Source organism: Physella acuta, unplaced genomic scaffold (assembly GCF_028476545.2).
Source record: "Physella acuta isolate Inbredline_101_S28 unplaced genomic scaffold, ASM2847654v3 ptg000959l, whole genome shotgun sequence".
Lineage (NCBI taxonomy): Eukaryota > Metazoa > Mollusca > Gastropoda > Physidae > Physella > Physella acuta.
In genome coordinates this window covers 1-14,337 of record NW_026732476.1, presented here as the reverse complement: position 1 = coordinate 14,337, position 14,337 = coordinate 1, and the positions used below count along the sequence as shown (strand labels likewise).

At 33.6% G+C, this 14,337-nt stretch overlaps 1 pseudogene; it reads left to right on the top strand.

Annotated features, from left to right (window-relative positions):
* Positions 1-839: 839 nt before the first annotated feature.
* LOC131953860 (arrestin domain-containing protein 3-like) lies at positions 840-14,206 on the top strand (annotated as a pseudogene).
* Positions 14,207-14,337: the final 131 nt, after the last annotated feature.

The following is a 14,337-nucleotide window of genomic DNA, read 5'->3' as shown; positions in this document are numbered from 1 at the left end:
ATTATAGATAGATAGATATAGATATATCAGACTATATACAAATGCTTATTGGCTAGTGTTACAGGACATCCATCGCTACTCAGTGATGTAAAAGATAATTAAAATAGTTAAAATTTGTAACAAAAGTAACATTATAAGTAAACCTCCCCCCCCCCCCCCCCGCAGACTACTTTAAAATATTTTCATGACTATTAATTTGTTTTGACAGCGTGTTCTTTTTTTTTTTTTTCACAAACTGGCAAATTGACAAAAAGGCAAATAAACTTGTAAGTTTACTGAATAAAAACAACCATCATTCGTTTAGGACATGTAATGACAGCGGCACATAACTACCAACTCTCATTCGGCTTACAACATAGAGAGCGCCTGGGTGGGTGGTTTAGTCGGCGCTGTCCTCCTTCTAGTCGCGAGCGCCGAGCGAGTTTAGCCGCCAGTCTGCACGCGACGGTAAGCCGCGTGCGATCAATACGCTACCGCTGATACCATTAGCATGAACGTGAGCGCTGCGCAGCAGTCATGCATCCCAAAATGGGCCAGTCCACTGTAAATGACGAGGGGGGGCATGGGTTCTGTTAGTTTAAGCATAATAACCTGAATTATACTTGAATTTTAAAAAGATATGCGTAAAACTAAATCAGTTAAATCTAGAATATTTTTAAAAAATACGACTTCCCCCTACCCATCTGTACATTCAGCACAAGAGGAGCCGACGGTGGATACTCTTTACCCACACCGGGTCCTGTGTAGCAACCTGACACCCCTATTCAACATCAGAAAACTGAAGAATAAACGATGCCGTCGGCGCTGCCTAAGACTCGGTAGAGAGAGAGAGCGAGAGAAATGTGTGTGTGTGTGAGCTAAGATGAGAATGAACAATGGCACACGAGCAAGAACTAAAATGGACGGTACCCCGTGGATCTTTACGCCCGTTCCCACAGTAACACAGTAAGTCGACTTTTATCTATTTATTCAAACTAGATCTAGTAGACGTTCAGTAGTCTTAACAGTTCGATGTCCCTCCATCGTAGGCTGTCTGGCTAAATCCTCTAGCCGGGGCCAATCGAGATTTAAGCGAGACCTACATCAACACACATCTCTCATGTGTTAGCCTCCCACCCCCACCCTCCCCTCTGCTGGTTTTAAAAATGTCTTGACTCACCCATGCATGTGTTGCGAGTGTGAAAGAGAATTTTAAAAAAATACACTACTGTTAAAAAAATGTGTTGAAAATTTTACCTAACCGACCTCTGCATGGCATCTCAAGGATGCCTTTGTTCTAGTTTCTTAACTCCCTGATAGGAACCCCTTTAGAGAACTACTCTTTAAAGTATTAAATCCTTGTACTACAAAGTTGAATTGAATTTTCCTAGTCATTTTGGCTTTGCTAAACCACTCAAAAGCAATTTGACCTGAGGGTAGGTAGAGGAAGGTCTAAGGGCAGGGCTATAGTTTTTTCTCTTGAAATCTACTTAATTTATAATTTTATTACCTAAGAAAGGGTTAGTTAAATAAAGATTAGCTTGGTTAAAAAAATAGATATTTAAGGTTGGGTTTTTCTACAAATCAAACAGATATAGATCTAGAGTCTACATTTAAATACACAATGTAGATCTGATTTATAATCCTAATATGGCTAAACCATAATTTTATTAAGACTCAAGTAATCTTGCATGTTAACATTGTTATGTTCTTTTTCTGTAAATTTGATATTTATAGGCTAGCAGTTTAAAATTAGTGACTCATTTACACTATCTAGCACTTATGTCAAAAACAACAGTGGTTGTTTAGTTAGCTTAAAATCTGTATAGCCAAACAGGAAAGTAAATTACAATTAATAGTTACAAAAATATTTTAATATACCCAGCCTGGTTAAAAAAAGTTTAACACCACTGAAACACTGGAAGGTCATTTGTAATTGTAGAATGGCAGTTTAAGTAGCAATCATGATTGATTGCAGGTAAATGCTACAATCATGATTGACTGCAGGTACATACTACAATCATGATTGCCTGCAGGTAAATGCTACAATCACGATTGATTGCAGGTACATACTACAATCAAGATTGCCTGTAGGTACATGCTACAATCATACATTGACTAGCAAAACAAGCAGACCAAATGCTGCATTCCTATAGTGACTCTAATTTTAGAGATGAATGCCCACAAAATGAACCATTACAAAAACAAACCAAATATGACTATTAAAACAGGGTCTAATACTAGAAAGGTGTATATAGTTTAGAGATAACCAAGGTTTCTTTCAAACATCTTGCTCTGTGGTTGTGGGGGGGGGGGGGGGGGGGGGGAGGTGGGCGGTGGATGGAAAAAGCATCATGAGAGATGCCTAAAAGAAAAACAGTAGAGAATAATTTGATTGGGTCCTTTATTAGTGAGGGCACTCTTAGTGAGAAGAGGAGTTAGGGGCAGAGTCTGTCTTTTTGTGATGATGGTGATGGTGATAGCATTATACTGTATATATGGAACGGCATGGCCTAGTAGTAGAGTGCTAGACTGTTAACCTGAAGGTCTCAAGTTCTAATCCGGGTACCTAGCTCACATTAGGGAAAGTAAAGGAAGCTAGGCATATGCAGAGGTAACGTAAACAGGTGAACTACTTCACCTGCTCCATGGGCCATCAGGTTCAAAAAGGAACTTAACTTTTTTATACAGTATATTTTGACAAGTACTATTACACTCACACACCATAAATGACAACACATCTTTTTTGACCCCCCCCCCCCCCCCATCAATGTAATAATAATAATAAAATCAGAGCTCCTAAATTGATTTCACTCTTCAGCCTTGGCAAGATTTAGTTTGGTGAAACAGAATTTCTCTCTAAAATATTAACCAAACAGAGACAACATCACATATCAATCATCATCAAAAGATTCCAACCACCCCCCCCCCCCCCCCCCCCCCCCATCCCCACCCTACAGCCAGGTGTGTGACATCATTTATGGACAACCCCTTAGGGGACAGACGAACTAACATTTTCATTTCTCTAGTTGATTAGAATAAACAAACTATCTGCGGTAATAAAAAAAATCATTGACTGGGATCATATGGGATAGATGGAAACATCAAGAGCTATGGTCCAAATATTTGTACTCCATGACCTTAAAGTTGGCCAGGTAATTGGGGAACAAGTCTTTGGAAAAACCAGATTAATGCCATATTTCTCGAACACGCACTGTATCAAGCAAATTAATTTAACACTTCTCCGTAAAATTAATTCTTCTTTAATTCCACTACAAAAATATTTCAACTTGCTACAAAAAAAATGTTTAACTTTTTTTGTTTCAGTTTTATTTGTCTAAACAATTTATAAGCATCTTTGTTTCTTACCCCAACTTGTAATCACTAATCAGGTTGGAAGTGATTAAAACAACTGCAACTGATAATGATTTTTTCCCGGGAAAAGGTTATAGAGTATCAAGCTGACCTTTACCACCAGCAGTATTGGAGATGTAACATGCACAACTTTCTTATTGATTAAAAGAACATTCACTAAGTATTGTAAAATCATGGGTGAAATAATATAATGCATTTTATTTTTTATTTTTAGAAAAGTGTTTGAGTATTTTGCCTCAGAGAAAAGCGTGCTCTTGATATAAGATTAGTTGTAAGGCAAAATTTGATGTAAAATTCTTTTTTTTTTTTTTTGTAATTATTTTTTACAGGCTGACTTTGCCCCTTATCAGTAATTGAAATCAAAGCTTAAATTGTGTCACTTACTCCCATATTTGAATGTCTTAATGAGTGATTTTTTGGCTTGTTATAAATAGTAAAATAATACAGTTAATAGAAGAATGATAAAAAGGGTAGGATTGAAACTGTAGAATAATTGATAGGAATATTGATAGACTGACTGACTTGCAGAATCTGATAGAAATGAATGAGATAAGAATTATTTGAAGGATAATTTAATGTCACTTTTTATTCTTAACAGTTTAGACACAGAGCCCACTTTATTCTCATCCATATGTTTAATTTTAAACAAATATTGATTTTAAAAAAATTGGGTCTCATAATTAAAGAAAATATTAATAACAAATAACTAATTTGATACTTTACTTCAATTATAAAGAAGTATGCTATGAAAAAACATTGTCAAGTTATATTTTAAACTTAAGTTCTTCAAAACAAAGTTTAAATATCTCAGTAGTTGGAAAGATCTTGAGTATTAAAAGCAATGAATAGTGTGTGGTGTTTAAACCATTTTGTAGAGAAAGTTTGCAGCCACTGACATCCATCATATCTACTTTAAGATAAATAAATATCAAGATGTTGGCCCTACTGGGCTAAATATGAACTGGGTTGATGCATTGATTTAAATTCTGTTTAAAATAAAACAGTCGTGTGACTTGATCAGGACTCAAATTGTAGTGCGTAGAAAAAGAAACTTGCTTTCTCAATCAAAAGATTTAAGTAACCTAAATCTCAGTGAGTACTATATGATTTTTTTCTATCTGGTACAAGAATTATGTTTGAGTATTCAGATATCAAACACTCATTGCCGGCGCCAGGTTATTTGGCGCCCTAGGAAAAACGTATTAAAACGCCCCCTTTCAGACAAATTAATTAATAAAACATATGCATAAGAAAACAATGAATTAAAAGTGACATATTAATTTATTATCAATTGCATACACATTGAAAGTAGACATCAAAATCAAATTTTTCTTTCCTCCTTTGTCGCAAAAGTTTGTACTAATTCCTTCAATTCCAGTTTGCAAGCATAATCACATTCTATTGAAATTGTTGCTATGAGTCCATGAGTCTACTTTATACATTATGACATAGCCCCCCTCCCTAGAAAATTTCGTGCTTCCCCCCTCACCCAGGAGAAAAAAGTCTGGAAAAAAACACTGAAAAAACCCCACACAGTTCTTGTTGTGTTGGGCTCTCTGCAGACCTCCCAAGGTGAGTTCCAGAATGAAACTGACCTGTTTTAATCTTGACTGTCTTTAGTTATAATTGTAAAATGTCTATATTGTGTGATTGTGTAACAATTTTCTTGTTTTTGAAAAATAAAAGGTTATAAATGTTATATATTACAGCCTACAATTGTTATATATAAATCCTTTATGAGAAGGTGAAAAATATGAAAAAGACAATTAATTAGATACTGTATGTCTACTAACATTAAGTGTTGCAATCTACAACAGCTACTGATGTATTTGTTTTTCAACTTAATAATGCTAAAAAAAAAACGACCAAAATATTTTGTTTAGAACTTCTGCTCTATATAACTTTTACATTAGCAAATAATAACTTAAATGTTATATATTACAGCCTACAACTGTTATATATAAATCCTTTATGAGAAGGTGAAAAATATGAAAAAGACAATTAATTAGATACTGTATGTCTACTAACATTAAGTGTTGCAATCTACAACAGCTACTGATGTATTTGTTTTTCAACTTAATAATGCTAAAAAAAAAACTACCAAAATATTTTGTTTAGAACTTCTGCTCTATATGAAAAAGACAATTAATTAGATACTGTATGTCTACTAACATTAAGTGTTGCAATCTACAACAGCTACTGATGTATTTGTTTTTCAACTTAATAATGCTAAAAAAAAACTACCAAAATATTTTGTTTAGAACTTCTGCTCTATATAACTTTTACATTAGCAAATAATAACTTAAATGTTATATATTACAGCCTACAATTGTTATATATAAATCCTTTATGAGAAGGTGAAAAATATGAAAAAGACAATTAATTAGATACTGTATGTCTACTAACATTAAGTGTTGCAATTTACAACTGCTACTGATGTATTTGTTTTTCAACTTGATAATGCTAAAAAAAAACCCTACCAAACTATTTTGTTTAGAACTTCTGCTTTATATAACTTTTAGAATAGCAAATAATAACTTAAAGTTGTATTTATAAGACTTAGTGAGCGTCAACCTAAGGTGCAGGCATTTGAAATAAATGTAAATTTAAGCAACGAATTATCTCCCATTTGGAAATACAAATACAAATAGTTCATTCAGGGGAAATAACTTTCATTTGAATAGCTAAATTAACCAAGTGTAACTAAGACATTCATGAAAGACACAATAAAACGCTCTAAATTTCACTACGTAATAATTCTAACAAATATTTTATATTAGCTATGTAACTGTGTGAAAACAATATATTTTACTTATAGAATACTTTTAACTGTAGGTTTTGTTTGAAAGTCTAAATATGGTAGCTTTATTGTAACATACTTCTATTCAATTTTGAGGACATACATTTAACTTCTGCTCTCACTGTTATTATAAGAACACATTTTTGGATCCCCTAAATAAAGGGACGCCTTTCAAAATAATCAAATATGGGAAACTTATTAAGACATTGTTATCATTATTGATAAAATATAAAAAAATTATAATTTGAAAAAACAAAGTTTACAATTAGTTATAAATTCCAGCCTAAATAATATTATATAATTATACTTTAAGAGTGGTAATATAAATTCCAAAAAAACTAAAGATTTTTCAGCTAGAGAACGCCTACCGTTCTTTGTAGTATGTTCCGTCCTGAATTGAAATCATCTAACTTACAATAAACTCGACTACTTGATATACTCTACTACATTCACAACAAATATGAAACTTCGAAACCTAAACATAACTAGACTCGATGCTCCAGAACTACGACATCAACTTGCTTAACTTCACCAAGCTCTACAAATTATACTCCCAATCAACAACGATTTCACTGGATCTACTACTACATGGTAACAGCCAGTGGCGTAGCCAGGATCGTCTCAAGGGGGGGGTTCCAATTTTTACCGGGGACAAACTTTTGATTTGCACCCCCCCCTCAGACTTTTGATTTGCACCCCCCCTCAAACTTTCGATTTGCACCTCCCCCCCCCTCAAACTTTTGATTTGTACCCCATCAAACTTTCGATTTGCATCCCCCCCTCATACTTTATATATACCGAGGGGTCTATGGGGGGGGTTATGACCCCCACCCCCCCTAACCCCCCTGCCTATTCCACTGGTAACAGCCATCACACTTTGATACCTTAATACTTCAAGGCTCGATACACTCAGACCCAAGAACATTTCTCTGCTACCAATCAGATTCCACTAGATCTTGAACTACACAGTAGCCGAAAAAATTTTTGCCACTTTAACATTTTGATACTTCATACCTACCAAACCATATCAGCAAAATCCTTCCGCTGTTACTCCCAAATCTAAACGATTCATTAAAACTTACCAAACAAGTACAATACTTTGAAAAGCCTGTCATTACAAAACTCTATACACCAGAACAGATTTCTAATTCAAAGTTAGAGAAAAAGAGACTTACAAGCTCTATTAAAAACCAAAATTGCATGTGTTTTTGGAACGCACCGTCATGCGCTGGAGCGATCACTAAATCAACATTAAAATTAGATAACCGTTTGAAATGTTCGAAATTTAAATTACGAACTGATTTAATCTCTTTTGACATCATGTGCCACCAAAATAAAAAGGCAAAATGACTGGTAAAAAGCGCCCCGACCTTTCCAAATTAGGAAGGAGGGGTTGCATTTTCACCGAATAAATATAGGCCTATATAGACCTAATTTTGAGGTGGGGCTGCAAAATTGAGTTTGTCCTGTGTGCTGAAATATATTGCTACTCCTTTGTATATTACCATCTATAGTTTATTAAAGATAATCAAAGTTATTAATTACTAGGTACTTTTTGATAATTGCGATTAAACCTTTTCCGCCCCTCTAGGGATGGCGCCCTAGGCGACTGCCCAGCTTGCCTTATAGGTAGTGCTGGCCCTGCAAACACTTATCTAACTAATAACATGTCTGTTTTGAGTGTTGTTTCATTTTCATGTCAGAAAGTAATAATTTTTCCAACTTAAAAGGTCAGTTATAATTTAAATGAAGTAATCAATGACTAAAGATAAAAACAATTTTACATAAAGAAACTTTTTAACCAGTCGAAATTTGTGTATGGTTTTGGTATTTGTTTTTAATAGATAGACCTGTATTTAAAAAATGTGTCCCTCCCACCCCTTCTGCTATTGTAAGAATTAACCATCTCCTGTTTACAATGTACTTTTAATATCTTTTCTATTGAACAAGAAACCTATTGTGTTTGTTTTTCTGGCAATTTTTTTCGGAAAATTAACAAAATAGCTTGTCGAAACGTGAGTCAAGAAATGAAAACTTCTTTCTCTGTATTTCCAGATGAGCCCCACCCTTTAGCTGTTTGAATTATGGACAAGACACTTGTACAGTCCTCTCTGTTCACCCTTGACTCCTGAGTAAATTATTTTGTTGTGGTCACTCAAGTTTTCCACATGACCATGGATTACATTCGTGCCTTTGACGTGGAGCTGGACAAGCCTGTATACTATGCAGGGGAAATGCTCACCGGCCATGTGTATGTGGAAGTTGAGGAGAATATGCGTCTGCAAAGTGAGTAGTCAACTGCAGTTTTAGGCTTGATTTAAAACATTAACAGTTTTTTTTAAGCATAATAGCAGTGAGTAATTCCCTACATTTTAAAGTTTGATTTAAAAAACATGATTTTAAAAAAAAGAAAACGAGCATTAGAACAGTACTACCCTGCATTTTAAAACTTAATTAAAAACATTTTTAGGTAGCATACAAGCAGTAATTCTCAGCATTTTTAAGCTTAATTAAAACATTAATTAAAATGATATCATAAAAACAATAATTCCCTGCATTTTGAACTAGATTAAAAAACCACTTTCAAATTTATTTTAGCATAAGAGCAGTAATTCCCAGCATTTTAAGCTTAATTAAAAAATATTATTAAAAAAAAGAAAAGCATAAAAGCAGTAATTCCATGCATTTTAAGCTTAATTAAGAAACATTTTCAAAAATAATATTACTGTTAGAGCAGTAATACTCTGGATTTTAAAGCCTGATTAAGAAATATTTAAAAAAAAATAGCATATTAAAAGTAATTCCCTGCATTTTAAGCTTGATTACAAAATATTTTTAAAAAGGCATTAAAGGCTCTTATTTTGTGTTTGAAAAGATCCTGTTCATGCTACAGAGTATTACAATATTTTATATCTCTTTTACAATTTTAGTCACTAGTTAAAAACATTTAAAACTAGTAGATAAGTAAATAATTTTCATTGAGAGTATTTGAGTTCCCTAAGTCTTGTAATGACCTACCACCTCATTTTTTCTCACATCCAGACATACTTCCTTAATGAATGCTACCACTGCTCGTATTTTTCTTCTAAAGCACTAAAATATGGCAATGTGATAACAAACAAATGTTATTTTTTAAAATCTCAGCTGGTGGGTTATCTTTGCTATCTGGGTGTGGCTCTGCAGTCTCATACATAGAAACCATGTCGTGGAGGGAGTTGTAATTATATGTTGTACTCGAGGAGGTGTAGATATGTGCATAAAGAGCATGCACACAATTATGTACCTGGGGAGGTGTAGACATGTGCGTAAAGAACATGCGCACAATAATGTGCCTGAGTTATTCAGATATATACATCATGCACACAATATGTACAGGAATAGGTTCAGATATGTGCATTATTAATGATGATGGTTAATAATAATTAGCCTTTCTACAAGTTTTACATGCCCATACTACAGGTATGTTGCAATGTCTAATGTCTTACATGCACATATAGGTATTTTTCAATGTTCAAAAAATACATGCACATACATACAGGTATGTTTAAGGTCCTACATGCCCATACAGGTATGTTTAAGGTCCTACATCTACATACAGGTATGTTTAAGGTCCTACATCTACATACAGGTATGTTAAAGGTCCTACATACATATACAGGTATGTTTCAGGTCCTACATGCACATACAGGTATGTTTTAAGGTCCTACATCTACATACAGGTATTGTTAAGGTCCTACATCCACATACAGGTATATCTTATTGTTCCAGATATCAAAGTCTTCCTCCGTGGCAAGGCTCACACTGAATGGAAAATAACGCGTGCTGGTGAGAGGAGAACGATGAAGCAAGATGAACACTACGTGGATGAAAGATTGATGATCTGGGGAAAAGGTAAAGTTCTGGGATTATTTATACACAACTGTTTCACTGAAATACATTTTGTCTTAAGCTGTTTAACCTTCACCTTATGAATTGATTAACCAATCTTGGAGTACTGAAATCAATGAATTAGATCCTTGTGACACAGTAATTTTTTGGGACATGCTATTGGCCTTATGAGAAGAGTTGGTACACAAAAATCATTGAATATAGTGCAACCTGCTCTGTTTTGTCAAGTTATTTGTATGTGGTTTTTTTGCTGCTCAAAGGGAACATTCTAACATAGTATCACCCCTTGAATTATTTTCATGTTATTTTAATAATGTTGCTTAACACTATATGTTCATCTTACATTTACATTATATTTCTTCTTTGTTTTTCACCTGGTGTTTCCCACCCTTTATGTTCATAAAACATCATTTTTAAGTCCAATGTAAATGCTTTTTTATTACATATATAAATTATGCAGGGTAAATGAGGCATACATCAAGAGCAAATGATCTAGGCCAAATAATGTCTTGGCAGATATTTTGTGAATGCAAAATGAAGGATAAAAAAATAAATTATCTTACATTATATGATGCCTTTTAAAATTTGTAATTGTTTTTTTGCACATTATGAATTTCATTTAGGCAAAGTCTTAATTAGTGAGAACTTATTAAAAAATAATTTATTGCTGGTTCTTGAATATTTTTAACAATGCAACTGAACTCTCCGAAAATTTTAACTAAGTAAATTGCGTTCTCACTAGACCAAATTTTAATAATACAAAGCCACACTCCCAGATTTAACAAGATGATTTAAAATAGTGGATCAAGTTTACAATTTAATTAATGTAAGCCCTGACTGGGGGGGGGGGGGTGACTATTGACTATTCTACGTCCCTAGGCTTATATAAAAAAACTTATATAAATAAAGTATCAGGTCAGTGCAAGCCTGGTCGAACCCTGACTGGTTAAAATCCTAAACTTAGTCTTAGCAACTAAAATAAAACAAAAAATAAAACATTAAAAACTAACTATCTGTGTATTGCCTTTCAGATGACAATGATTTTCATCAAGTTAACCATTTAATTAAAAACTGTCTGTTAATTGCCTTTCAGATGACAATGATTTCCATCAAGTTAACCATTTAATTAAAAACTGTCTGTTAATTGCCTTTCAGATGACAATGATTCCCATCAAGGGATCCCTATTTTAACTCGAGGCAGGCACAGATACCCCTTCCACTTCCAGCTGCCTGACTCTATTCTGCCTTGCTCCTTTGAGAGTAAAATAGGAAATATTCGTTACTATGTACGGGTGAATCTCAACATTCCCTACGCTTCCTGCCCTCAGTGCATTCGCTACTTCACCATCATTGGCCCTAATATTGATTGCATGGATGAAAGATTTTTGGTAAGTTCGAGTATTAAATCTTCATTTTATTACTTTATTTTAAGAAGATTTTTTATTACATTGTTTTTACAGGTTAGCAGAAGTTCTTCTTGCTATACAAATGTTATTTCCTTACTTTTCAATTAAACAGTAAAAAAGTTTACATTGTGTTTAAAAAAAAATTATTTAGCAAATTTTAAGCTTACTACTTAGGTGTATAACTTAAAATTACATTTTATTACTTATAATTTATTTTTTAACACAACAATACTTTTGAAAGTTATTTCCTTACTTTTCAATTAAACAGTAAAGAAGTTTACATTGTGTTAAAAAAAATTTATTTAGCAAATTTTAAGCTTACTACTTAGGTGTATAACTTAAAATTACATTTTTTTACTTATAATTTATTTTTTTACACAACAATATTTTTGAAAGTGCATTAATAAATACATTTATTCATTAAAAAACAAAAATGAAAAATAATGAAACTTCTTTTAGACCCCAGTTTCTTCTATGGCCAAGAGAAACTCTGCAGCCTTTGTTGTGGTAAGGGGCCTCTACTCCTTCGTGCAACTCTCGAGCGATCATCGTATGTGTGTGGAGAACAGATCATGTTAAAAGCCGAAGTACAAAATGGTAGTGACTCTGAAGTGTGGGTGCTTTGTAAACTAATTCAGGTACGTTAATTATATACTGCTAATATTAATTCTTTTTATGTTTATTATTAGGTTTAAAATATTTAAATTTATCCTAGCTTTCTCAAAATGCATTTAATAAAAAAAAAATCTAAGAAGGAAATTTAATAACATACCACCTTTGTAGGTCTACACTTTTTAAACCTAACATAGGCCCATAAAATAGTGTATCTTAAATTGATTGGCATGTGTGAGCAAACATAAAAACTTGATCTTGTGCATAGAACAAAATGCTTTTAAAACTTTCATTCATATACCAAGAAATATATTTATATTCTCAATTATTCCCAATTTTAAAATAGCTAAAAATTATTTTTGGCTTTTATTTTTAAATTTTATGCTGTATTGAAAACATTTTATCAAATGATTATCAAATGATTAGGCCTAATATTAAAGGGTTTATGAAATTACTAATTACATAAAAAACTAATTACGTATTGCTTGTAAAAAATTTGAAATAAAACAGTACGATTGCCTGTAATATATTTACATTTCTTTTTTTATTTACAGTATGTGGAGTTTTTTATCAACAAAGGTGTTCTGGGATTATCTAAAGAGGTCAGACACACAGTCCTGGAGGCAGAAAGTGACAAGATCCCCCCACATGACACGTCACGCTTGGACGAACTCATGGCTAGACTTGTAGTTCCCATTATGCCCCCAACCAATGGTGGAGGTGTGCGGACTAGTACAAATCTACTACACACTCAAGGTACTTGTAACATTTTAATTGTGTAATCTCATTTCCTAACATAATTTCCCCTTTAATCTTTTTCAGATATGAAAAACCTCTTAATGTATAACATTAGAAGTTAATTGAGGATGTATGATGAAGTGAAGTGGGGGAGGGGGGGGGGATAAGTGATAGAGCACTTGACTGGCAACTTGAAAGCTGCAATTTTAATATCTGGCTGTACGGCCACTCAAAAATGTCTTCTATTAAACAAGCACTTACAATTTAAAAAAAAATAATGATGGTGTTGCGTGGGGGATAAAGCTGTGGATTAACATACAGAGGTTTTGAACACCCCCCCCCCCCCCCCCCCCCCCCCCAAAATTTGTGCCTACTCCTCTGACTTCAAACAATTGTGTGTGTTTTGGAAGCTTTATATAAATCAACATCATAAAATTTATAAGAAAAAAAGAAAATGTATACTTCAGTGGCTGGTTATTTCCTATCATTGGGAAATCCCAGAGCAGTGATGTTATTATTACTTTATTTTTTTGTTTTAAATACACTTTTAATACTACTTAATTCCAAAACTACTGAATTCCAGGTGTACCTTGAAACTTCTAAAGGAAAGGGGGATGCAGCAGAGATAAGTCTGCCCATCACAATTGGCACCGTGCCTTTCAGGGCACAAAATGGGCCAATGCCAGACATTCACTATGGTGAGTTTTAGATTGGCCATGATGGCCTTTTTAAGTTAAATTAGATTTTGCCACTCTAAATTAAGTTCTTTGTTTATATGACTAATATTGTAAAAGCCATTTGATCATAGTGATAATATCATATCAATTTATGACCAGTTATCTTCATTTATCTTAATGCCACTTCATTGTATTATCACTCCAGAAATAAATTAATTGTTTCACTAAGATTTCTGGCACAAAAAGTTGATATTACTTTGCATTTTTTAACACACATTTTATTTTTAAAGTATTACTAAAGTACTATTGAAAAATTTGGAACTGTATTTAAAAATAATTGTAATTTTAGATATTGTGTTTGTATTGTAGAAATAAATAATTTTAATTTTGACCTTAATTATGGTTGTATTGCAGAAATGAATAATTTTAATTTTGACCTTAATTGTGGTTGTATTGCAGAAATGAATAATTTTAATTTTGACCTTAATTGTGGTTGTATTGCAGAAATGAATAATTTTAATTTTGACCCTAATTGTGGTGCTTGTATTGCAGAAATGGCGGCCCCAAATGTTGAAGGTGGCATGTACATCAGTCCGGAGTTCCAGCTTGGCCAGGTGTACATGGGGGACGAGGTGGACCCAGAGACTGACCAGACCATCCTGTACAGACCAGTGTATGTGTGTGTCTCTGGAGGAAACTTGTCCTCTCACACAGGGTCTCATTTACTACAGGTGATTTTATACTGCTGGTTTTTCCATGTTATTTCTGGTCACCAGAGCCGGCGTTAGGGGGTGGAGAACGGGGCGGTCGCCATAGGCCCCGCGCTTGAAGGGGCCCCGCGCTTCAGCAATGTCATTGTTAT